Source organism: Arachis hypogaea, chromosome 18 (assembly GCF_003086295.3).
Source record: "Arachis hypogaea cultivar Tifrunner chromosome 18, arahy.Tifrunner.gnm2.J5K5, whole genome shotgun sequence".
NCBI lineage: Eukaryota > Viridiplantae > Streptophyta > Magnoliopsida > Fabales > Fabaceae > Arachis > Arachis hypogaea.
The window spans coordinates 97,550,662-97,575,145 of NC_092053.1; the positions used below are offsets into that span (position 1 = coordinate 97,550,662).

Below are 24,484 nucleotides of genomic sequence, written 5' to 3' on the forward strand. Positions count from 1 at the left end.
TGTTGGATGCAGCTTGCATTCCATTCAGACTTTGGGAAATCATATTGACTTGCTGAGTTAATATTTTATTCTGAGCCAGTATGGCATTCAGAGTATCAATTTCAAGAACTCCCTTCTTCATAGGCGTCCCATTACTCACAGGATTCCACTCAGAAGTGTACATAAACTGGTTATTAGCAACCATGTCAATGAGTTCTTGAGCTTCTGCAGGCGTTTTCTTTAGGTGAATGGATCCACCTGCAGAAGTATCCAATGACATCTTAGCTAATTTAGACAGACCATCATAGAATATATCCAGGATGGTCCATTCTGAAAGCATGTCAAAAGGACACTTTTTGGTCAATCCTTTGTATCTCTCCCAAGCTTCATAGAGGGATTCACCTTCTTTCTGTCTGAAGGTCTGAACATCCACTCTAAGCTTACTCAGCTTTTAAGGAGGAAAGAACTTGGCTAAGAAAACCTTGACCAACTTATCCCAAGAGTTCAGGCTGTCTTTGGGTTGAGAGTCCAACCACACTCTAGCTCTGTCTCTTACAGCAAAAGGGAAAAGCATGAGCCTGTAGACTTCAGGATCTACTCCATTAGTCTTAACAGTATCACAGATCTACAAGAATTCAGTTAAGAACTGAAAAGGATCTTCAGATGGAAGTCCATGAAACTTGCAGTTCTGCTGCATCAGAGAAACTAGTTGAGGTTTCAGCTCAAAGTTGTTTGCTCCAATGGCAGGAATGGAGATGCTTCTTCCATGTAAATTGGAATTAGGTGCAGTAAAGTCACCAAGCATTCTTCTTGCATTATTGTTGTTGGGTTCGGCTGCCATCTCCTTTACTTGTTCGAAATTTTCAATAAGGTTGTCTCTGGATTGTTGTAATTTAGCTTCTCTTAGTTTCCTCTTCAGAGTCCTTTCAGGTTCTGGATCAGCTTCAACAAGAATGCCTTTTTCCTTGTTTCTGCTCATAAGAAAGAGAAGAGAACAAGAAAAGAAGAGGAATCCTCTATGTCACAGTAAAGAGGTTCCTTATTGTTAGTAGAAGAAGAAAAGGAATAGGGGTGAGGGAGAAGGATTTTCGAAAATTATTTTTGAAAATGGGTTAGTGATTTTCGAAAATAGTTTTTGAAAAAAAAAAAGGTTAGTTTTCGAAAATTAAAATAAAAAATTAAAATAATTAGTTAATTAAAAAGAAATTTTTGAAAAAGAGGGAGATATTTTTGAAAATTAGAGAGAGAGAGAGTTAGTTAGGTAGTTTTGAAAAAGATAAGAAACAAACAAAAAGTTAGTTAGTTAGTTGAAACAATTTTGAAAATCAACTTTGAAAAGATAAGAAGATAAGAAGTTAGAAAAGATATTTTGAAATCAATTTTTTCAAAAAGATATGATAAGAAGATAATTTTTTGAAAATCTATGATTGAAATTAGTTTTGAAAATGATTTGATTTTTAAAATCACAATTAATGACTTGATTCACAAGAAATCACAAGATATGATTCTAGAACTTAAAGTTTGAATCTTTCTTAACAAGTAAGTAACAAACATGAAATTTTTGAATCAAAACATTAATTTATTGTTATTTTTGAAAATTTGATATAAAAATAAGAAAAAGATTTTTGAAAAATATTTTTAGAATTTTCAAAAATAACTAAGAAAAATGAAAAAGATTTGATTTTTGAAAAAGAGTTTGAAAAAGATAAGATTTTTAAATTGAAAATTTGATTTGACTCATAAGAAACAACTAGATTTTAAAAATGTTTGAAAGAGTCAACTCAAATTTTTGAATTTATGAGAGAAAAAAGGGAAAGATAATTTTTTTTTGAGTTTTTTGAATTGTTAATGATGAGAGAGGGAAACATGAAAAATGATGCAATGCATGAGAATTTTGGATCAAAGTATGTGATGAATGCAAGAACACTATGAATGTCAAGATGAACACCAAGAACACTTTGAATGTCAAGATGAACATCAAGAACATATTTTTGAAAAATTTTTTATGCAAAGAAAACATGCAAGACACCAAACTTAGAAATCTTTAATGCTTAGACATAAAGAATTCAGGAATGCATATGAAAAACAAGAAAAGACACAAAACATACAAATGCAAAGATCAAACAAGAAGACTTACCAAGAACAACTTGAAGATCATGAAGAACACTATGAATGCATGAATTTTTTCGAAAAATGCAAGATGAACATGCAATTGACACCACTTATAACATGACTCAAGACTCAAACAAGAAACACAAAATATTTTTTTTTGATTTTTATGATTTTATGAATTTTTTTTTGTATTTTCTTTTAATTTTTTTTTGAAAATCATTTTGAAAAAGAAAGATAAGGATTCCAAAATTTTTAATATGAATTCCAGGAATCTTATGCTCTTTAGTCTAAAGCTCCAATCAAAGGGTCAGGCATGGCTTAATAGCCAGCCAAGCTTTAGTATGTAACTCAGACATGACACGCCTAACATGCCCTACAGTCGAAAGAGTTGGACATGGCTTTACAGCCAGCCAGGCTTCAACATGCTTCATGAAACACTAGAATTCATTCTTAAAAATTCTGAAGAAAAATATATTTTTGAAAACATTTATTTTATTTTTTTTTAAAATTTTTTTTTCGAAAACAAAGGAGAAATTTTTGAAAGATTTTTAAAAAATTTTTGAAAACTTTTTGAAAATAAAATAAAAAAGAAAATTACCTAATCTGAGCAACAAGATGAACCGTCAGTTGTCCAAACTCGAACAATCCCCGGCAACGGCGCCAAAAACTTGGTATGCGAAATTGTTACTCAGGTTGTGAATTATTGTTCGAAATTGATTCCCTGGCGATGGAACCAAAAACGGATGCACAGAACCATGGTCTCAACATATCTTCACAACTTCGCATAACTAACCAGCAAGTGCACTGGGTTGTCCAAGTAATAAACCTTACGTGAGTAAGGGTCGATCCCACGGAGATTGTTGGTATGAAGCAAGCTATGGTCACCTTGTAAATCTCAGTCAGGCGGATATAAAATAGTTATGGAGTTTTCGAAATTAATACTAAAATAAGGATAGAAATACTTATGTAAATCATTGGTGAGAATTTCAGATAAGCGTATGGAGATGCATTCGTTCCTCTGAACCTCTGCTTTCCTGCTGTCTTCATCCAATCCGTCTTACTCCTTTCTATGGCTGGCTTTATGTAAGGATGTCACCGGTGCCAATGGCTACTTTCAATCCTCTCGGGAAAATGGTCCAAATGCTCTGTCACAACACGGCTAATCGTCTGGAGGCATCACCCTTGTCGTTGGTTGCATCCTATTCCTCACTGTGAAAATGGTCCGATGCGCTGTCACTGCATGGCTAATCATCTTGGAGGTTCTCGATCATACTGGAATAGAATTTACTATCCTTTTGCGTCTGTCACTACGCCCAGCACTCGCGAGTTTGGAGTTCGTCACAGTCATTCAATCCCAGAGTCCTACTCGGAATACCACGGACAAGGTTTAGACTTTCCGGACTCTCATGAATGCCGCCATCAATCTAGCTTATACCACGAAGATTCTGATTAAGAGATCTAAGAGATATTCATTCAATCTAAAGTAGAACGGAAGTGGTTGTCAGGCACGCGTTCATAGGAATGATGATGATTGTCACGTTCATCACATTCAGGTTGAAGTGCGAATGAATATCTTAGAAGCAAAATAAGATGAATTGAATAGAAAACAGTAGTACTTTGCATTAATCTTTGAGGAACACCAGAGCTCCACACCTTAATCTATGGAGTGCAGAAACTCTACTGTATGAAAATACATAAGTGATAATAGAGGGTAAGCATGGCCGAGTGGCCAGCCTCCCATGGAGGTCTAGAGATCTAAAATGATCAAAAGATATCTAATACAATAGTAAAAAGTCCTATTTATAATAAACTAGTTACTAGGGTTTACAGAAGTAAGTAATTGATGCATAAATCCACTTCCGGGGCCCACTTGGTGTGTGCTTGGGCTGAGCTTGAAGTCTACACGTGGAGAGGTCATTCTTGGAGTTGAACGCCAGCTTTTGTGCCAGTTTGGGCGTTGAACTCCACTTTGCAACTTGTTTCTGGCGCTGGACGCCAGAATTGGACAGAGAGCTGGCGTTGAACGCCAGTTTGCGTCCTCTAAACTTGAGCAAAGTATGGACTATTATATATTTTTGGAAAGCCCTGGATGTTTACTTTCCAACGCAATTGGAAGCGCGCCAGTTTGAGTTCTGTATCTCCAGAAAATCCATTTTGAGTGCAGGGAGGTCAGAATCCAACAGCATCAGCAGTCCTTCTTCAACCTCTGAATCTGATTTTTGCTCAAGTCCCTCAATTTCAGCCAGAAAATACCTGAAATTACAGAAAAACACACAAACTCATAGTAAAGTCCAGAAATGTGAATTTAACATAAAAACTAATGAAAACATCCCTAAAAGTAACTAGATTCTACTAAAAACATACTAAAAACAATGCCAAAAAGCGTATAAATTATCCGCTCATCACATGTCAATCCAATGGCTATGGTGAATCTCCTTGTGACTTTCAAGAACCATCACCATATGCCTATGAGCCATATCCTCAACATAACCCTCAACTATACTCACAAGCCCCTTCTTACCAACCACCTTCATATGACCCTAATCCAAATCCACCATTCCAACAACCATATGAGCCATATGAGCCACCACCATCCCAACATCAATACTTTCAAGAACCACCCCCTTCATATTATCACCAAGATAAACCACCTCCAATGTATGAAAAATTTCAACCACAATATAAACTCTACCTCCCACCACAACCTCCCATGGAAGAATACTCATGTCCATTGATCCAAGAGCCATATGATCCTAATCATATTATCCAAGAGGAACAAGAGTCAAGGGATCATCTCAAGAAAATATTGGATTAACTTCAAGCAACCATGGAACGTGTTGTGTAACAAGTGGAAAGAGTGGAAATTATTGAACCACCACAACTCTACCAAAAAGAACCGCCCTCCTACTATGAATCCTTCCCCCAAATTGATGAACCCTTCCATCCACCCCAACCTCCAATGGATAACCTCCTTGATGTTCTTGTTCAAGGACAAGAGGAGATGAAAAGGGATGTGGAACAATTCACGGCCGCCTTGGACGAGGTGGTAAACCAGTTAGCATCCCAATGCTTGAACACTCAAGGGACTCCCATGGCAACATGTGGAGAATCAAATGAAGAGCATAACATGAAGGAAAGATTGGATTATGAGAAATATTGCTTTGTGTTAGAACAATTGGAGGAAGCTATAATAGTTGAAGAAGAGGAAGAAGTGGTTGAAGACTTAGGAGATGCGGAACCTCCTTGGGAACATAGAGTTGAAGAGAACCCCTCCATGAAGATTGAATTTGATGCTAGGGAGGAATGTGCACAACCTCCAAGGCATATTCCATATGAAGACTTAGATGGGATAGAGCAAAAATTGAGTTCCCTTGGTGATGAAGATCAAGCATCAAGTCTTAGTGGTGAAAAATCCTTTGAGCATAAAGAACCTTCTCCCGGTGGATTTGAAAGCATTGTGGAGGTAAATTTCTCCTACCCTCCCATTTATGATTTAAGTAAAGAAAAAGACTTAGATAAAATTGTTGAACAAAGAATTACATGTGAGAAAACTTGTGAAGAGGTGGAAGTCCCTAGAAATAGAAGGACGGGTGTTGGTTACGCTTTGTCAAGATCCTTGGAATCATCTTTGCCTAGGTTGCCATCTACTCCTTCATTTGAGTGGGTAAAGTTCATTTCTATTAGCTTTATTATCCCACTTGAATATGGTTTGCTTGAAATGGATGGCCAACTTAGGGAGCTTTGTGGGATGAAGCGTAAACAAAAAAGGTTTTGTGGTTGGTGTTGCAAATCAAGGCTCATTATGGTTGATGCATCAAACATGAGATATAAAAGTTGGAGTAGTGCTCAACTAGAGGGGTCTAGGAGGATTGTTGGCCACTTTATTGAGAATTCACCTTACTCACCACCAGGTTGGACTAATAATGATGATCAACTTCAAGACGGGTGTGAAAATAAAGTGTGGGATCCCGGATCACAAGACGAGGATCAACTTTGGGAGCCCCAAGCTTGTGAAGAACTCCATCAACACTTGGTGCAACAAATAAGAAATCTTGGGGCACAATGGAGAACCAAGCATTGATGGGAGTTCCAAGATGAGTTCAAGCACAAGCCACCTTGAGAGGAGCTCCCCATAAGTCCAATTTAAGGACAATAAACAAAAGTGCTAGGTGGTAGACACCCCACCATGGTAAATTCTTTTGAATTTTCTCTTTTGTACATATTGATAAAATTAGTTTAATTTCATATTTTTGTTGGTTTGTTGAGTTTATTTGGTATTTTAGTATGTTAAATAAGGTTTTATGGTGTTTTGGTAGCTGTTTGGAGGTTTGGAATGCTTGGATTGGTGCAAAAATATAGAAAAAAACACAGAGCACCATCCGCGCGTACGCGCACTGCGCACGTATGCACGCATCAATCATTTTCGCCTACCCACGCGGACGCGCCATGTACGCGTACACGTGGATTGAGAAATTCCACCCCCAAGCAAAAAACCCGAGAGTTGTGCGAACGTTGCGTGTGCGTTGTGCCTTTGGCACAAAACAACTCGCGCGTACGCGCACATGACGCGTACGTGTCACTCTCGAAATAAGCCATCCGCGCACACGCGCCATGTACGCGTACACGTTGCATCCATTACACCATCATCCGCACGCGCGCGCCATTCGCGCGTATGATGATCGTGACTCTCGGCGGTTTAGAATTTATCTAATGAGGTCTCATTGTTAAGTATAGTTTCTAAACCAACCAATAGTCCTTTCATACAAAAATTTAGGTTGTCACAAGTAACAAACCCCAATAAAAAATTATCGGAGTATTTGAACTCCGGGTCGTCTCCCTAGGAACCAATGGAGTGCATGCGTATTGGCTATGATGGGGGTAAAAAAGGGGTTTTGTTTATAAGATGGCAAGGAAGTAGACTGAGTGAGTAAGTAAAGAAAGCAAAATAAAGAACTCTTGGCTAAGACTTGGGTACTTGAGATCACCATCCTAGTTAACAAACCAATTATTGACAATTATGAGAGGCCAACCCATTAAGTTTACTTCTCGAAGCCTTAAGTACGTAACATTTACTCCTAGACTTGAAGTATGTCAAACAGGCTTGATCACATCCACCCATAAGTCCTAACCTACCTACCAATTGGCTTAGTAGTGGGTTAGTGTCAATGGGCTTCAAATTGATCACACAGGGTTCTCAAATTACCAAATCCATTATATCCAAAAACTCAAGACCACTCAAGTCCCTTGGCTTAGGCCAAGAGTTGATAAAACTACTCAAGAACTAAAGAGAGCATTTCATCAAACACTTAGAATACAATGAAAATCAACATCATAAATTGCAAGATGCTAAAATCTACCACTATCAATTGCAAGAAAAGTGAGATCACAACTCAATTCATCAATTAAAGAAACATCAACATCAAAATTGCATTAAATGTAAACAAATCCAACATGAGTCATCATCACAAAAGAGAGCAAAATGGGAAATTAACATAAAAACTAAGAGAATCAAGATGTAGAAAGGAGAAATTATAGAAGAAACAAGATGAGATTAAGTAATTAAACATGAAATTAAAATAATCTAACCTAATCCTAATCTAATTCTAGAGAGAAGAGCGAGCTTCTCTCTCTAGAAAACTAACTAAAGGCTCATGTTGGCTAAACTAATTGCTCCCCCTTGCTTGGACTTCAATTCTGCATGAAATTCACTCAGAAACAAGTTAGATTTGGGACTGGGCAGCTCAGAAATTGCCCCCAGCGTTTTGCCTTCAAGTGGGCCATGTGAGAGTATCGGCGCGTGCGCGTCACTGGAAAATTCTCAACCCGCGCGGACGCGGCATGTACGCGTGCGCGTTCATAGGCAAAATCACTTTTGCCCGTGCGCGTCCTTTGGTGCATTCCCAATCTTTGTTTCTCCATGCATTCTCCCTTTTTGTATTGTTTTCTCCTCATTTCTTCCATCCAATACTTGCCTTATGGACCTGAAATCACTCATCAAACACATCAAGGCATCGAATGGAATTAAAGTGAATTAAAATCACCAATTTAGGGCCTAAAAAGCATGTTTTTACACTTAAGCAAAATTCAAGGGAGAATTACAAAACCATGCTATTTCATTGAATAAATGCGAGAAAAAGTGACAAAATCCTCCAAAATAAGTACAAGATAAATCACGAAATCGGGGTTTATCAAATCTCTCCACACTTAAACTAAGCATGTCCTCATGCTAAAATCAAGAAGAAGCAAAAGGGTATTAACATTTATTCAATGCAACTACTAAATGCAATCTATCTACATGATGCAATGGCTTAGTCAAAATAAATCAACCTCCAAGAATACGCATATAAGCACAAGGGCTAAGGTATTAGCAATCAAGCAAACCACAATTGGATTGAATCATTGAAAGAGTTCACAAACTTGCAAGAAAAGATGATCATGGGTGGAAACATATAATTGAGCGATCGAACCCTTGCCGGATGTGTATCCGCTCTAAGCACTCAAGTGTATGAGGTTGATTCACTCAATTCTCCCCTAATCATGCTTTCCAAGATTTGTTTTTCATCTAACAATCAACAATTACTTTATGCATGCATACAAATATCATGAGGTCTTTCCCATAGGTTGTAATGGGGCTAGGGTCAAGGTAGGATGCACATTGTCAAGTGAGCTTGAGATTTGAATCTTTGATTAGCTTAAACTTCCCACCTAACCTATGACAACCTATACAATTCTAAACAAACCTAACTACCCATTCTTCACTTTTTCCACACACTCATGTATTCTCTTTTTGATAACCACACCTATGCATTGACTCTTATTGAACTTCACTTTGGGGCATTTTGTCCCTTTTTTATTGCATTTCTTTTTCTTTCTTTTATATATGAAAAATTTATTTAAATTTTTTTTATATACAAGAGCATCAATGCATATGGTTTACATATGATTAATACATGAGTATGTACCCAATTCCCAATATTTTTCAACAAAACATAAACACACTTTTATCTCTACCCAATGTTCCCAACTTCCCCAAAATCAGATGATAAACACTCTCACTAGCCTAGGCTAATCAAAGATCTAAATTAAAGGATATTTATTGTTTTTCACTTAGGCTTGTAATGTGCTACAATTAAGAACAATTGGGTTAAGCATAGGCTCAAAATTGGCTAACAATGGAAGATAAAAGGTAGGCTATTTGGGTAAGTGAGCTATTTGAACAATGGCCTCACTCATATAAATGCATGTATACACAAATTAATGGACACAAGGAATCAAACAAATCAAGGATTACAATCATAGGAGGAGAATAATGCACACAAGAATGGAAGTAAGTGGTTATGTATGATGTAACCACACAATTAGGCTCAATTCTCACATGCTTGTGTTCTCAGCTCAAAACATTATCCACAAGTATATAGCTTAAGCAAGTTCTAAAAAAAAATTTCAACCAATTGGGGTGGTGCCCTAAAAATGAGTTTCCTGGAAATTTTCATCATATTGATTAAGCTTATTCTAATGCAATATTGTGATTTAGAAAATTTTAAAAATTCTCCTAGTTTACCCCTTTTTCAATCAAAACACATTTCTTATATAAAAAGGGTTGATTAGATTTTTAGCAATCCATTAATTTTCTAATCACAATCAACAACTAAGATGCAAAACACAACCAAAATGCAATATATATATATATATATATATATATATATATATATATATATATATATATATATATATATATATACTAAGAGTGTGCAACAACCAAAATAAGAGTACCTACAATAGCATAAATATGTACAGTAATCCTAAAATGATCTAAAACATAAAGTGCGGAATAGAACAAAATAGAGTAGTAGCGAATAGAAATAAAAGTCTGAAAGTTCACCACATAAATGTAAACGCCGGTCACAAACGGTGACCTTCCCACACTTTAGAATTAAGCATCGTCCTCGATGCTACTACTGAAGCTCGGGATGGGGGTCAACAATCGCACCAGGCTGTAGCTCAGGAATGTCATGCTGGATCTCAGGAGGCTGCTGGACCTCGGTGGTGGTCTGCGTCTCTGGTGGTGCCTCCTGCTGTGTCAGCTCCTCACTATGCTTCTCCTCCTGGTCCTGCTCGTCAGAGGCGGGAGAGTCTGGGAGTGGAGGAAGCTCAATGCCCTGTGATGCAAATACCTGGTCTAAGCGGTCAAGACATCGCATGACACGACGCTCGAAGCGCATCATAAAGTGAAGAATGTGCTGCACCAACAGATAAGTCGGCTCAGGTGCTAGTGGTGGTGGTCGTGGCACGGATGCTGCAGCTGATGTGGAGGAAGAGGGTCTTGCTGCTGCTGTGGAGGGTGAGGGTTTGGCTGCCTCAACTACCGCTCTAGCCCGAGAACGACGTCTCGTCGAGGGCTTCTCGTGCACCCATCCACCCCATGGAATAGTAACTTCCTTGTCGTCGTCATCTGGGGGTGGTGGTGTCGCATCATCGTCCTCCCACGGGACATCAGCTAGCTCAGCCAAACTAGTAACCAGCGTAGGAAACGGTAGCAAGCCGCAGATGTGAGCTCTCCACATGCTATGCCTAATCAGCCGGGGGAAGTACACCTCTTTCCCTTCCATGACACACCCAATCAGAATCAGCATATCCATCGGAATCTCTGAGAAGTGAGTGGTAGGCAGGATGTAGTGGGCAAAGATCTACTGCCAGGTCCTAGCCTCCCTAGACAGATATGCAGATAGCATCCCCTTAGGCTTCTTGTTGTTCGAGTCCATCACCCAGGGAGCGTCTGGTATAGCAATCACGCGCCTAAACGCCTCATAGTTAAAAGTCATGGAAAGGATAGCCACCTCTGCCTGCTGGTAGGCACAAGTCTTAGGAGTACCAACTCTGCAAAGCAGTGCATCCCCTATAGCCTCCTTAGTGATCATAATCTCTCTACCCCTTACGTGTACTGAATCCAAGTTCACTCGGAAGAAGTTACAGTAAAACTCTTTAACCCATGAGATGTTAATCCTTCCTAGGTCCCTATCAACGAAATCCAATCCCAACTCCGAAATACGGGTGTTTATGGCACGCCTCACATCATTGGGAAGATTCAGCTTCTTCTCAATGTTCAGATTTTTTTTTGTATAACGAGAAAAGCATAGCTCATAGTAGAGGTTGGGGAATTTGGTTGAATCAGTGGATGGAAGTGACTGATTTTCTATATTTTCTTCATTCAGCGGATTCTTGGCATAGTTAGCATATGGTGAGGGGGTAGAGGTCTTGGAGTGCTTCCTCTTTTTGGAAGTGGTGGCTATAGCTTTTCCTTTATCCGACATCCTGAAAAACAGAGATAATATAATATAAGCATATAGCCAAGTAGGTATAAAGCACCCAAAGTAAAGCATACTCATGAAGTGAATAAAGAAAGGAGATTTCTTGAAATGCAAGCAAACATAATTCAGAATTCAAACCAAACTTCAAACCATGAATTCAAACCATACTTTGCACATTATTCGTTTACTGAGCTTAGAAAGCACCATATCCAAAAGAATGATATAAAGAGTTAAGTTGAAAACCAAAAGAAGTCAGTCGGTTAAACAGGTTAAAGTTAGAAATCAGTTTGAAAATCAGTGATATGGTGATTACTAACTCAATTCGAAAGGAATGCACAAAACAGGGATGTAAGCACGTTCACAATCATGAATTGCAACAAGTCATTGATGATGAAATATGATATAGCTAGAAAGCAACTAATGTGAAACAAACCATCAATCAATGCAAGGATCACTAGTAATGTTGGTGAAATCAAAACCTTGAGAAACAAGTAAATCAGGCACATTTAACACCAATTCTAGCAATGCATACAAGACACAAGTTCAAATATGAATTGAAAACCTCATGGTCTATGTGACTTAATGAGACTATGTATGAACATAATGAACTATTTGGTCACATAGATGAGAACATTCAAACTTGTGTGTCTATGCAAAAGAGGCACAAAATTTTAAGGAAATCACAAGTGATGGTCAATTAGAAAATTCATTCAAACCATTCAATGCCTATATGCAAACCATCATGCATCACAAGCAAAGAGTTTAAGCAAGACCAAAACTTGTCCCTAAGGATTTTCCAAAACCATTTAAGCAACAAGATTCTAATTGAACAGAAATCATCAACTAGAATTTGTTACACCCATCAAACAAGGTTAATTTAAGGATTATGGTTAAGAAAAATTCGGCAGCATTTCAGCAGCATATTGGCTATTTTCCAAATTCAAACAGTCAAAGCAGATTCCATATGAATTCATCAACAATTAGAAACACAAAATCATATATATGAGTTCATATGGATGTAACAGATAGCCAATAGTTCAACAACAAAATAATTCAAACAGCATAAAGAGCAGAAGCAGTTGCTTCAAACAGCATTTCCTTTACCAATCCATCACAAGTAAGCAGCATTAACAGATTACATGAACACAGAGCAATGCAGCAAAACATAGCAATTTCACATAGCAGCAGAAACTCAAACAAGCCTAAATCCACTACTCAGCCCAGATTCGCTAACCACCTAAATCAAACTAAACTAACTAACTAAGCTAATTCTAACTACACTAATAGAATTACAGTAAACAGTAGAAAGATACAGAACAGGGGAAGCAGGAACTTGGGGTGCAGAAACTAAACGGGGCAAATGAGAGGAAGGTAACGTGGAGTGGTAGTTCGACATCGCTGTGAAGTGAAGCTCGCGCCGGCGACAATGGTGGTTGCGGTGGCGCTGGGGCGGCGCTGAGGCTGTGAGAGTGAAAAGAGACAGAGAGGGGTGGAGTGGAGGAGAGAAAGGGAGTGAGGAGGAGGGGTTGGTGACGGCGGCGACGATGGTCGCGGGTCGCTTGCCGGAGGGCAGCCAGTGGTGGGTTGCTCAGAGGTTGGAGGTTGAAGATGGAGGGAGAGAAGAAATAGAACGTTGGGGGGGGGGGGGGGGGTTTGCGCGAGTGCGCTAGGGCTTCGTGTCTCTGGTCAAATGGGGTTTTTGAATCCACGCGCGCGCACATCGTGCGCATCCGCGTGGGTGATAGAAATAGGGAGGTGGCGCGGGGGCGCCATACGCGCCTACGCGTATATGGACGAGTTAATGGTTGGCGCGGACGCGTACAGTGCGCGTCCACGCGGGTATGCTGGGCCAGAGGCACAAAAGAGGCCCAGAGTTGGCACAACTCTCGGGTCCTTTGGCCTGGGTGATGCTAAAATGCATCGACGCGCGCGCGCACCGTGCGCGTTCGCGTGGATGGTGTGAGCTTATGGAATGGGCGCGGAGGCGCAAAGTACGCCAACGCGTGTATGAAGAAACAGGGAGTGGCGCGGACGCGTACAGCATGCGTCCGCGTTGATTGAGACACAGAGTTGGCCTAAAAGTGGCACAACTCTCTTGTCCTTGGCCCAGATAGTTGAAATGGGCAGCCTACGCGCACGCGCACCTTGCGCTAGCGCGTGGCTTGGGTTTTTTTTTTAAGAGCATCAAAAGACCTCCTAACTTTCCATCCTTCTCTAAGACTCTAAACTAGCTAAGATGCAATATTAAACGTATTTTGAAACATAAGGGCTTTTTCAGACAACTTGAGAAAACTTGCAATTCAAGCAAAAACTCAATTCAAAGATTCATTCCTTATTAAAGCATATAATGCATAAACACCTTAGCAAGCAAATGAAAATATACCAAGAAGTAAAGAAACTATATACAATGGAACCCAATTCATTCATTCATTATATCTACAAAAGAATGGAAAGAGTTTACCATGGTGGGTGTCTCCCACCAAGCACTTTTAGTTTAAGTCCTTAAGTTGGACATTGGGAGGCTTCTTGTCAAGGTGGCTTATGCTTGTATCCATCCTTGAACCTCCAAGAGTGCTTGTCCTTCAATTGGTTGTCAGAAGTTCCAACCTTCTTCATTAAGCTTTGGTGAGGTCCTCTCCAAGATGTGAGCTCCCGAGATTGACTATCATAGGATAATCCAGGATCCCATATCTTGTCCTCGCACCCATCTTCTAGTTGATTGCCTTGACTTTGTCCGGGCGACGAGAAAACAGAATTCTCATGGAAGCACCAAACTACTCTCCTAGACCCATTTAATTGAGCATTACACCAATCCATGCTCTCCAATTTCGAGCTTCCCACCATAATGAGCCTAGATTTAGAACGCCAACCCCTAAACATCCTCCTCTTTCGCTTAATTCTACAAAGCGCCCTAAGTTGGCCATCCGTTTCAAGCAAACCATACTCAAGTGGGATAATAAAGCTGAGAGTTAGAAGTTTTACCCACTCAAGCGGAGGATTGGATGACGAACTAGGTAGAGGAGTTTCCAAAGATCTTGATAAAGTATGCTCTACTCCCGTCCATCCTCTTCTAGAGGTTTCCACCACTTGGCGAGGTTCTTCAAGTTCCTCCTCATGCCAAGCTTCCTCAAGTTCACATTCTTCTTCACCAATTTCTTCTATTTCTTCCCCATCACTCTCATAGTAGATGGGAGGTATAGTGAAATCTACCTCATCATCAAGTCTATGCATTTTGGGGAAGGACTCTTCAAACTCAAAAGGATCATATGTTGATTCGGAATCATCATAGGTAGGAGCGCTTGTTGCTCGGGATACTTCTCCCAATTCTTCACCCTCAGTAGGTCTTGGAGGTTTCAAGTCTTCCTTAACCTTACTTTCTAGTCCACTGGGGAAGGGTTCAACAAGATCATCAAGGGAATTGATCAACATGGGCAAAAAATCACTAGTGATGGAATCCACTTCTTGATCAATTTCCTTCAACTCTCTGTTTACTTCCACAATATTGCTCTTCTCTTCAATATCCTTTCCAAACTCCTTGGAAAAGGATTCTTCAGTTTGCGATTCCTTTATGTGCTCAACGTATCCTAAACATCCACCCACTACTTCCTTTTGTTCGCTAATCTCTAACTTCTCCTCTTGTTGTCCTTCTTGCTTCAATTCTTCTTTCTCACCATGGAGCTTCAAGTTCATATCCACACTAAGCTTCTTGACTGTTTCTCCACATTCAACAATGGGGTACTTAAGGTGCATGAACTCAGGTGGGACGTTAGGTGATTCACGGCTTCTACCATGCTAGTTATCTTTGCTCTTAGCTCCTTAAACTTAGTTTCATCCTCCTCTTGCCGCCTTAAGATGCGAGATTCAAGGTCTCTCAGTTCTAATATGAAGGCTTCATCGGGAAGTGGTGTTGGAAGAGAGAATTCATCGGTTAGGGGAAGATTGTTGTAATCGGAAGGTGGTTCATATTGGTGGAGTTCTTGAGGTGGTGTATGTGGAATTTGTGGTTCTTGAAAATATTGGTATTGGGATGGTGGTTGTTCTATATGTGATTCTAATAGTGGTTGATATGGTGTGTATGAGTTATGGTCATGTAGAGTTGAATGGTGATGTGAGGCTTGTGAGTATGACGTATGGCTATATTGAGGAATGGGGTCACATGCATATGATGATTGTGGTTGACAACCACAATAAGGGTCATCACACACATTGGACTGGTATACATTAGGATCAGAATTATACCCATAGGAGTTCGTAGGAGGTTGTTGCCATGAAGGTTGTTCATAAGCTTGAGGTTCCTCCCATCCTTGATTCCCAAATCCTTGATGCATATCCTCATTGGAGCTTCCATTTTCTACAACATAGTTTGAACTACACTCATAGCCAAAAGGATGAGAATTCATAATGAAATAGAAAATAAAAACAAAGAGCAATAAGAAAAAAAGAAAATAGAATCCTAACTAGTAAAAATTGGCAAACAAACCAAAGTTCAAGCTATTCACAATATATACAATAGCCAATAACATAGCACCATTGGATCCCCGGCAACGGCGCCATTTTGATGATCGTGACTCTCGACGGTTTAGAATTTATCTAATGAGGTCTCGTTGTTAAGTATAGTTTCTAAACCAACCAATAGTCCTTTCATACAAAAATTTAGGTTGTCACAAGTAACAAACCTCAATGAAAAATTACCGGAGTATTTGGACTCCGGGTCGTCTCCCTAGGAACCATGGAGTGCATGAGTATTGGCTATGATGGGGGTAAAAAGGGGGTTTTGTTTATAAGATGGCAAGGAAGTAGACTGAGTGAGTAAGTAAAGAAAGCAAAATAAAGAACTCTTGGCTAAGACTTGGGTACTTGAGATCACCATCCTAGTTAACAAACCAATTATTGACAATTATGAGAGGCCAACCCATTAAGTTTACTTCTCGAAGCCTTAAGTATGTAACATTTACTCCTAGACTTGAAGTATGTCAAACAGGCTTGATCACATCCACCCATAAGTCCTAACCTACCTACCAATTGGCTTAGTAGTGGGTTAGCGTCAATGGGCTTCAAATTGATCACACAGGGTTCTCAAATTACCAAATCCATTATATCCAAAAACTCAAGACCACTCAAGTCCCTTGGCTTAGGCCAAGAGTTGATAAAACTACTCAAGAACTAAAGAGTGCATTTCATCAAACACTTAGAATGCAATGAAAATCAACATCATAAATTGCAAGATGCTAGAATCTACCACTATCAATTGCAAGAAAAGTGAGATCACAACTCAATTCATCAATTAAAGAAACATCAACATCAAAATTACATTAAATGTAAACAAATCCAACATGAGTCATCATCACAAAAGAGAGCAAAATGGGAAATTAACATAAAAACTAAGAGAATCAAGATGTAGAAAGGAGAAATTATAGAAGAAACAAGATGAGATCAAGTAATTAAACATGAAATTAAAATAATCTAACCTAATCCTAACCTAATTCTAGAGAGAAGAGGGAGCTTCTCTCTCTAGAAAACTAACTAAAGGCTCATGTTGGCTAAACTAATTGCTTCCCCTTGCTTGGACTTCAATTTTGCATGAAATACACTCAGAAACAAGTTGGATTTGGGCTTGGGCAGCTCAGAAATCGCCCCCAGCGTTTTGCCTTCAAGTGGGCCACGTGAGAGTATCGGCGCGTGCCCGCCATGTGCGCATGCGCGTCGCTGGCAAATTCTCAACCCCCGCGGACGCGGCATGTACGCGTGCGCGTCCATAGGCGAAATCACTTTTGCGCGTGCGCGTCTGGTCCGCGTGCGCGTCCTTTGGTGCATTCTCAATCTTTGTTTCTCCATGCATTCTCCCTTTTTGTATGCTTTTCTCCTCATTTCCTCCATCCAATACTTGCCTTATGGACCTGAAATCACTCATCAAACATATCAAGGCATTGAATGGAATTAAAGTGAATTAAAATCACCAATTTAGGGCCTAAAAAGCATGTTTTTACACTTAAGCAAAATTCAAGGGAGAATTACAAAACCATGCTATTTCATTGAATAAATGCGAGAAAAAGTGACAAAATCCCCCAAAATAAGCACAAGATAAATCACGAAATCGGGGTTTATCAACGTACGCGCAGATGTCCTTTTTTCAACACATCTCTTTTCTTCTCCTCTTTCCATTTCTTTTCTTCTCCTTTCTTCTTCCCTTCTTCTACCCCTCATCCAACACTCCCAAACACCATTGATAACTATTTATTTTAGTTAACTAATTAGTTAGTTAGTTATTTGATTAGTTAGTTTTTATTTCATTTTCTCTTTTTCATTGTAAGTGTTGGATTGTTATTCTTGTTTACCATTAATTGCTATTGAGTATTAAAAAAGGGATGTTATCTTAACATCATTATGTTTATTATCTTTGTTGAATTCTATTCTTGAGGTTATATTTTGATACTTGGTTTTGAGTTTTTCATGCTTCCCTAATGCTTGTTTTACCTTACAAGCTTACTTAAAGCATCTCAAGCATACTAGAATGAGTAAAGTGCATGCTTCTTTAGTGACATAGCTTTTATGCTAATGTGTGTTCTAAACCGCGCACAATTTAGAATTCACACACTTATTTGTCATTAATGTCACACTAATTCACTCACTCAATTCTAGTGATTAGTACCTCATTCCAACAATGTTTGCTTCCTTACTTTTGTTTTCTCATCTTATGGTGTTATATTTTTGTTTTTCATGAATGATGCACCGCAAGTAAAAATGGAAGCAGAAGAAAGAACATGCAGCAACCAGTTGATCTACCAGCTGAAGGTAGCAATCCGGAGAGTCGCCGTACCCCCTTGCTCATCTTTGAGTGCACCGAGGACGGTGCAAACTTTTAAGTGTGGGGAGGTCGTCCGACCGATCGACTTTTTTAGGTGACAAAATTCTAATCCCAACACTTTTGAATCTCATTTTAGGTTTTTGGGATTTTTAGTTTCATTTTCTTAATTTTTCATATATATATATATACATAATAAGATTAGTCAAAATAATGAAGTTTCCAAGATTTCTATCTATAGGGCACCAATTGATTTGAGTGAAAACTTTTCATAGAACTTGCTTGAATTATATATCTTGTGGATCATGTTTTCGAGCTAAGAACACAAGTAAGTGAGATTTGAGCCTAATTGTGTGGTTACATCTTATAACCACTTATCTTCCTTCTTGTGTGCATTATTCTCTTTCTATGATTGTGATCTTTGATTTGTTTGATTCTTTATGTCCATTATTTTGTGTATTCATGCATTTATATAATTGAGGCCATCATTTCAATTAGCTCACTTACCCAAAGAGCTTTACCTTTGATCTTCCATTGTTAGCCAATTTGAGCCTACGCTTAACCCACTTGTTCATAATTTTAGCACATTACAAGCCTAAGGCAAAAAATAATAAATGTCCTTTGTTTGGATCTTTGATTATCTTAGGCTAGTGTGTGTGTATCATTCAAGTATGGGAAAACTTGGGACATTGGTTGAATAAAAGGGTAGTTTTGTATTTTTGTTGTAAATATTTGGGAATTGGGTGCATGCTCATGTATTAATCAAATGTAAAACCATATGCATTGATACCCTTGTATATACCTTATTGAAAAAGAAAAAAAATGAGAAAAAAAAAACAAATGAAAAGAAAAGAAAAGAAAAAAAAGATATAGAAAGAAAGAAAAAGAAAAAGAAAGAAATAAAAAGGGGATAAAATACCCCAAAGAAAAGTTCAATAAGAATCAATGCATATGAGTTGTGAAAAGAAAAGAGAATGCATGAGTATGTGAAAAAGTGAGAAGAATGGGTAGTTAGGTTAGTTTTGAATTGTATAGGATGTCATAGGCTAGGTGGGAAGTCTAAGCTTATCAAAGATTCAAATCTCAAGCTCACTTGACCAAATATGCATCCTACCGTGACCTAGCCCCATTACAACTAATGAAAAGTCCTCATGATGAATGTATGCATGCATTGATTAAATGTTGATTGTTAGAAGAAAAAAAATCTTAGAAAGCATGAAATAGAGGAGAATTGAGAGAATCAACCCTAAACACTTGAGCGAATAGAGTGCAAACACATCCGGTGAGGGTTTGATGCACAATTACATGTTTTCCACCTATGATCATCTCTTCATGCAAGTTTGCAAAAATATTTAATAACTCAATTCAATTGTGAATTAGACTTGCTAGTCCTTAGCCCTTGTGCATATATGCTTCTTGGGAATTGATTTATTTTGATCAAGCAATTGCATTCATGTATATAGTTGCATATTGGTAGATTGCATTTAGTTAGTTTCCATTGCATAAATGCCATACCCTTTGTTTCTTTCTTGGTTTAAGCATAAGGACATGCTTGGTTTAAGTGTGGGGAGGTTGATAAACTCCGTTTGTAGGGTTTATCTTGTGCTTGATTTAGGAGATTTTATAACCTTTTACCCACATTTATTCAATGAAATAGCATGGTTTTGTAAATTCTCCTTTAATTGTGCTTAAGAGTGAACACATGCTTTTTAGAACTTAAAATAGCTAAATTTAATTCACCTTGATTCTATTAGATGCCTTGATATGTTTGTTAAGTGACTTGAGATTTAGGAGGCAAAGATTGGATCAAGGGAATGAAGGAAAAAGCATGTAAAAATGGAGAACTCATGAAGAAATGAAGGAATCGCAAAAGCTGTCAAGCCGACCTCTTCGCACTTAATCGACCATAACTTGAGCTACGAAGGTCCAAATGATGTAGTTCTAGTTGCGTTGGAAAGGTAACATCTGGGGCTTCAAAATGATATAAGATTTATCATAGTTACATCGCGCATAGGGGTGCGCACATGCACTGTACGTGTACGTATCGATGGTTGCACATGATTCACTTAATGCAACTCGTGGCCAGCGATTTTGGAAGCTTTGTGGGTCCAATCTAACTCATTTCAGATGCTATTTAAGCCAAGGATTGAAGGGGAATTAACATACTTTTGATCATTAGTCATAGTTTAAGTTTTAGAAGTAGTTAGAGTTAGTTTCTAGAGAGAGAAGCTCTCACTTCTCTCTAGAATTAGGATTAGGTTTTAGATCTAGATTTACTTCTTCTCCTCTTCTAATTTTCCTTTTTCTTCCCTAATTGATCTCTTTTAGTTGTAGAATTCTTCTTCTCTTGTAATTCCTTTGTATTGTTAGTTGTAGTTTATGAACTCTCTTTTGTAGATCTACATTTCTTCTTCAATGCAATTGGTAAGTTCTTTGTTATCTCATAATTGTTTTCCTTTTCTATTGTTGATCTCTTGCTATTCTAGTTAGATCTCTCTTTAATGCTTGCAATTCATGTTGTTTACTTTTATTGCCTTATATGTATTTGATGAAATGCTTCTTCCAGGTATTAGTTAGATTTTGTTCCTCCTGGCCTAGGTAGAGTAATTAGTGATACTTGAGTTATCAAACTCTTTTGTTGATTGATAATTAGAGATTGCTAATTGACTTGGATACCACTAAAGCTAGTCTTTCCTTAGGAGTTGGCTAGGACTTGTGGAATCAAGTTGATTCATCCACTTGACTTTCCTCCATGGTTAGAGGTTAACTAAGTGGGAGCAATGAACAATTCTCATAACAATTGATAAGGATAACTAGGATGGAATTTCTAGTTCTCACACCTTGCCAAGAGCTTTCTTAGTTGTTAGTTTATTTCTTTTGCAATTTATATTCCTTGTTTCTTAACTCAAAAACCCCAAACATACTTCATAGCCAATAACAAGAACATTTGTTTGCAATTCCTAGGGAGAACGACCCGAGGTTTGAATACTTCGGTTTATTATTTTAGGGGTTTGTTACTTATGACAACCAAATTTTTGTATGAAAGGACTATTGTTGGTTTAGAAACTATATTGCAACGAGAATTCAATTGTGAAATTCTAAACCACACAAAAATCCAATCATCAACCACGGAGACCCTAATTTCCCCGGAAATCGGCTGAACTGGTGTCTCGAGAAGTCCCCAATGAAGTTATGGATTAACCGTCTGAGAAATATATAAACATAGCTGTTGGCTCGTGCTTTTTGGCCAAGTATTCACATGAACCCAAGTAGACGCGGGTGTTTGTCAAGCACGTTCATCTTAATGTGATGAATAGAGCTAATTGGTTAGATCATCCTATTCACCACGATAAAGATCGGATATACATCTTAGAGATAGATCAAACACAGATCGAAGAAGAAACAGAAATACTTTTATTAATTCATAGGACTCAGCAGGGCTCCTCCCCTCAACTTAGGCGGTTTAGAAACTCATACTGAAGTAAAAATACAAAAAAAAAATTGAAAATAGGGCTGAATGATAGTATGTTCTTTTTGAATGATTACGTAAAATACACTTTAAATACTAAACTAGTGACTAGTAAGGGTAAAATAGTCTATCTAGTACTAAAATCCATTTCTGGGGCCCACTTTATGAGTGTTTGGGTTGAGCTTTGATGAAATCTACGTGCTTAGGCTTCCTTGGGCATTGAAATCTAGTCCTGACACCTTTTTGGGCGTTGGACTCCAGCTTGGAATCCCTTTCTGGCGCTGGATGCCAGAACTGGTCAAAAGGCTGGCGTTGAACGCCAGTTTTGGGCCTTATAATCCAAAGCAAGGTATGGACTATTATATATTGCTGGAACACTCTGGAAGTCAGCTTTCTATAGCTATTGAGAACGCTCTATTTGGACTTCTGAAGCTCCAGAAAATATCTTCCAAATGCAAGCAGGTCAGATCTGGACAGCATCTGCAGTACTTTCTCTGTCTCTGAATCAGACTTCTGCTCCAACTCCTCAATTTTAGCCAGAAAATACCTGAAATTTTCCAAAAAGACAAAAACTCATAGTAGAATCCAAAAATATAAATTTAATACTAAAACCTATAAATACTTAATAAAAACTAAACAAAAACTAATAAAAACTATATGAAAATGATGTCAAAAAGTGTATAAAATATCCGCTCATCACAACACCAAACTTAAACCGTTACTTGTCCCCAAGCAACTAGAAAAACACAGTAGGATAGAAAAGAAAATTAAGATATAATAAATTTCTAAGTTTCAAATAAAGCTTAGTTAAAATCAGATGAGCGGGTCTTAGTAGGTTTTGCTTCTGAATAGTTTCTCACTATCCATTGAAACTTAGAGATGTTGGCATCCTTAGGAACTTAGAATCTAGATGATATTATTGACTCTCTTAGTTAAGCTTATTTTGATTCTTGAACACAGCTTTCAGAGTCTTAGCCGTGACCCTAAGCACTCTGTTTTTCAGTATTACCACCGGATACATTTATGCCACAAACACTTTATCTGGGTGAACCTTTTCAGATTGTGACTCAACTTTGCTAGATTCCCCAGATAGAGATGTCCAGAGTTCTTAAGCACACTCTTTTTGCTTTGGACTACGACTTTAACCGCTCAATCTCAAGCTTTTCACTTGACACCTTCACGCCACAAGCACATGGTTAGGGACAACTTGGTTTAGGCACTTAGGCCAGGATTTTATTCCTTTGGGCCCACCTAACCATTAATGCTCAAAGCCTTGGGCCCTTTTACCCTTGCCTTTTGGTTTAAAGGGTTACTGGCTTTTTCAATCTACCCTCCTTTTCCTGCATTTTTGGGTAGTAATGGATTTTTCTCTTGATTATTTTTCTTTTTCTTTTTCGCTATTTTTTCTTTCTTGCATGCATATAATTTTTTTTCTTTTGCTTTTTTGCTGCTTTTTCTTGCTTCAAGAATCAATTTTCAGATTTTTCAGATTATCAATAATATTTTTCTTTTTTTCCTTATTCTTTCAAGAGCCAACATTCTAAAATTTCAACTTCAAACATGCACTGTTTATTTCATACATTCAGAAAACAGAAGCAAATGACACCACATCAAACTAATTAAACTAATCTTATTTTAAACTTGAAATTCATGCATATCTCAGTTCTTTTTAGATAAATTTTTTTTATTTAAGCAAAGTGAGAGATATATGGAACATTTACCACTTTTAAGACATCAATGCAAATGATCATGCAACTAGGACAAGAAAATAGATAAATAAACAGTCAGAAAACAGAAAAATAACAGGAAAGGGGTGTAAAGAGAACGAATCCACCTTTAAGGGTGGTGCCTAGTTCTCCTCCTTGAGGATCCAATGTGCTACTTGATCTCTTCTATGTCATCCCTTTGCCTTTGTTGCTCTTCCCTCATAGCCATTTGGTCTTCCCTTATGGCTCTTTGATCTTCTTTGATTTCATTGAGGGTGGTGGTATGTCCTTGATGCTCCATCCTCAATTGCTCCATGTTAGTGCTCAATTATCCAAGAGAAGTTTGCCATTGGTCCCAATAGCTTTGGAGAGGAACATACATCCCTTGAGGCATCTCAGGGATCTCATACTGAGGTGGATGCATAGGCTCTTGTGCATGCTCTCCAGTTTGCTCCATTCGCTTCTTGGTGATGGGCTTATCCTCCCAATGGAGATGTCTCCATTTATGACAATTTTAGCTGAATTTCATAGGTGACAGATGAGGTGTGGGAATGCTAATCTTGCATTGGTGTGAGGCTTCTCAGCTACCTTGTACAGTTCTTGAGGAATCACCTCATGAACTTCCACCTCAATTCCAATCATGTTGCAATGAATCATGATGGCTCTGTCAACAGTCACTTCTGACCGGTTGCTAGTAGGGATGATGGATCTTTGGATGAACTCCAACCATCCTCTAGCTATGGGCTTAAGGTCAACCCTTCTTAGCTGAATGGGCTTGCCTTGGGAATCCCTTTTCCACTGTGTGCCTTCTACACAGATATCTGAGAGAACTTGATCTAATCTTTGATCATGGTTGACTCTCCTAGTGTAAAAATGAAGGTATCATTGCAATAGAAGCAAGTTGAACGCCAACCTCACACTTTCCGGGCTGAAATCTAAGATTCTTCCTCGGACCATGGTGATCCAATTCCTTGGATTTGGGTTTACACTAGTGTCATGATTTTTGGTAACCCATGTATTAGCATAGAACTCTTACACCATGAGAATCCCAACCTCTTGGATGGGATTGGTTAGGACATCCCAACCACTTCTCCAGATCTCTTTTCGG

The 24,484-nt window shown here is 38.4% G+C and overlaps 1 non-coding gene across 1 annotated transcript; it reads left to right on the plus strand.

Moving 5' to 3' along the window:
* Positions 1 to 313: 313 nt before the first annotated feature.
* LOC112773726 (small nucleolar RNA R71) lies at positions 314 to 421 on the plus strand. The gene has a single exon (XR_003188262.1). It is a non-coding gene; the product is annotated as a small nucleolar RNA R71 (small nucleolar RNA).
* Positions 422 to 24,484: the final 24,063 nt, after the last annotated feature.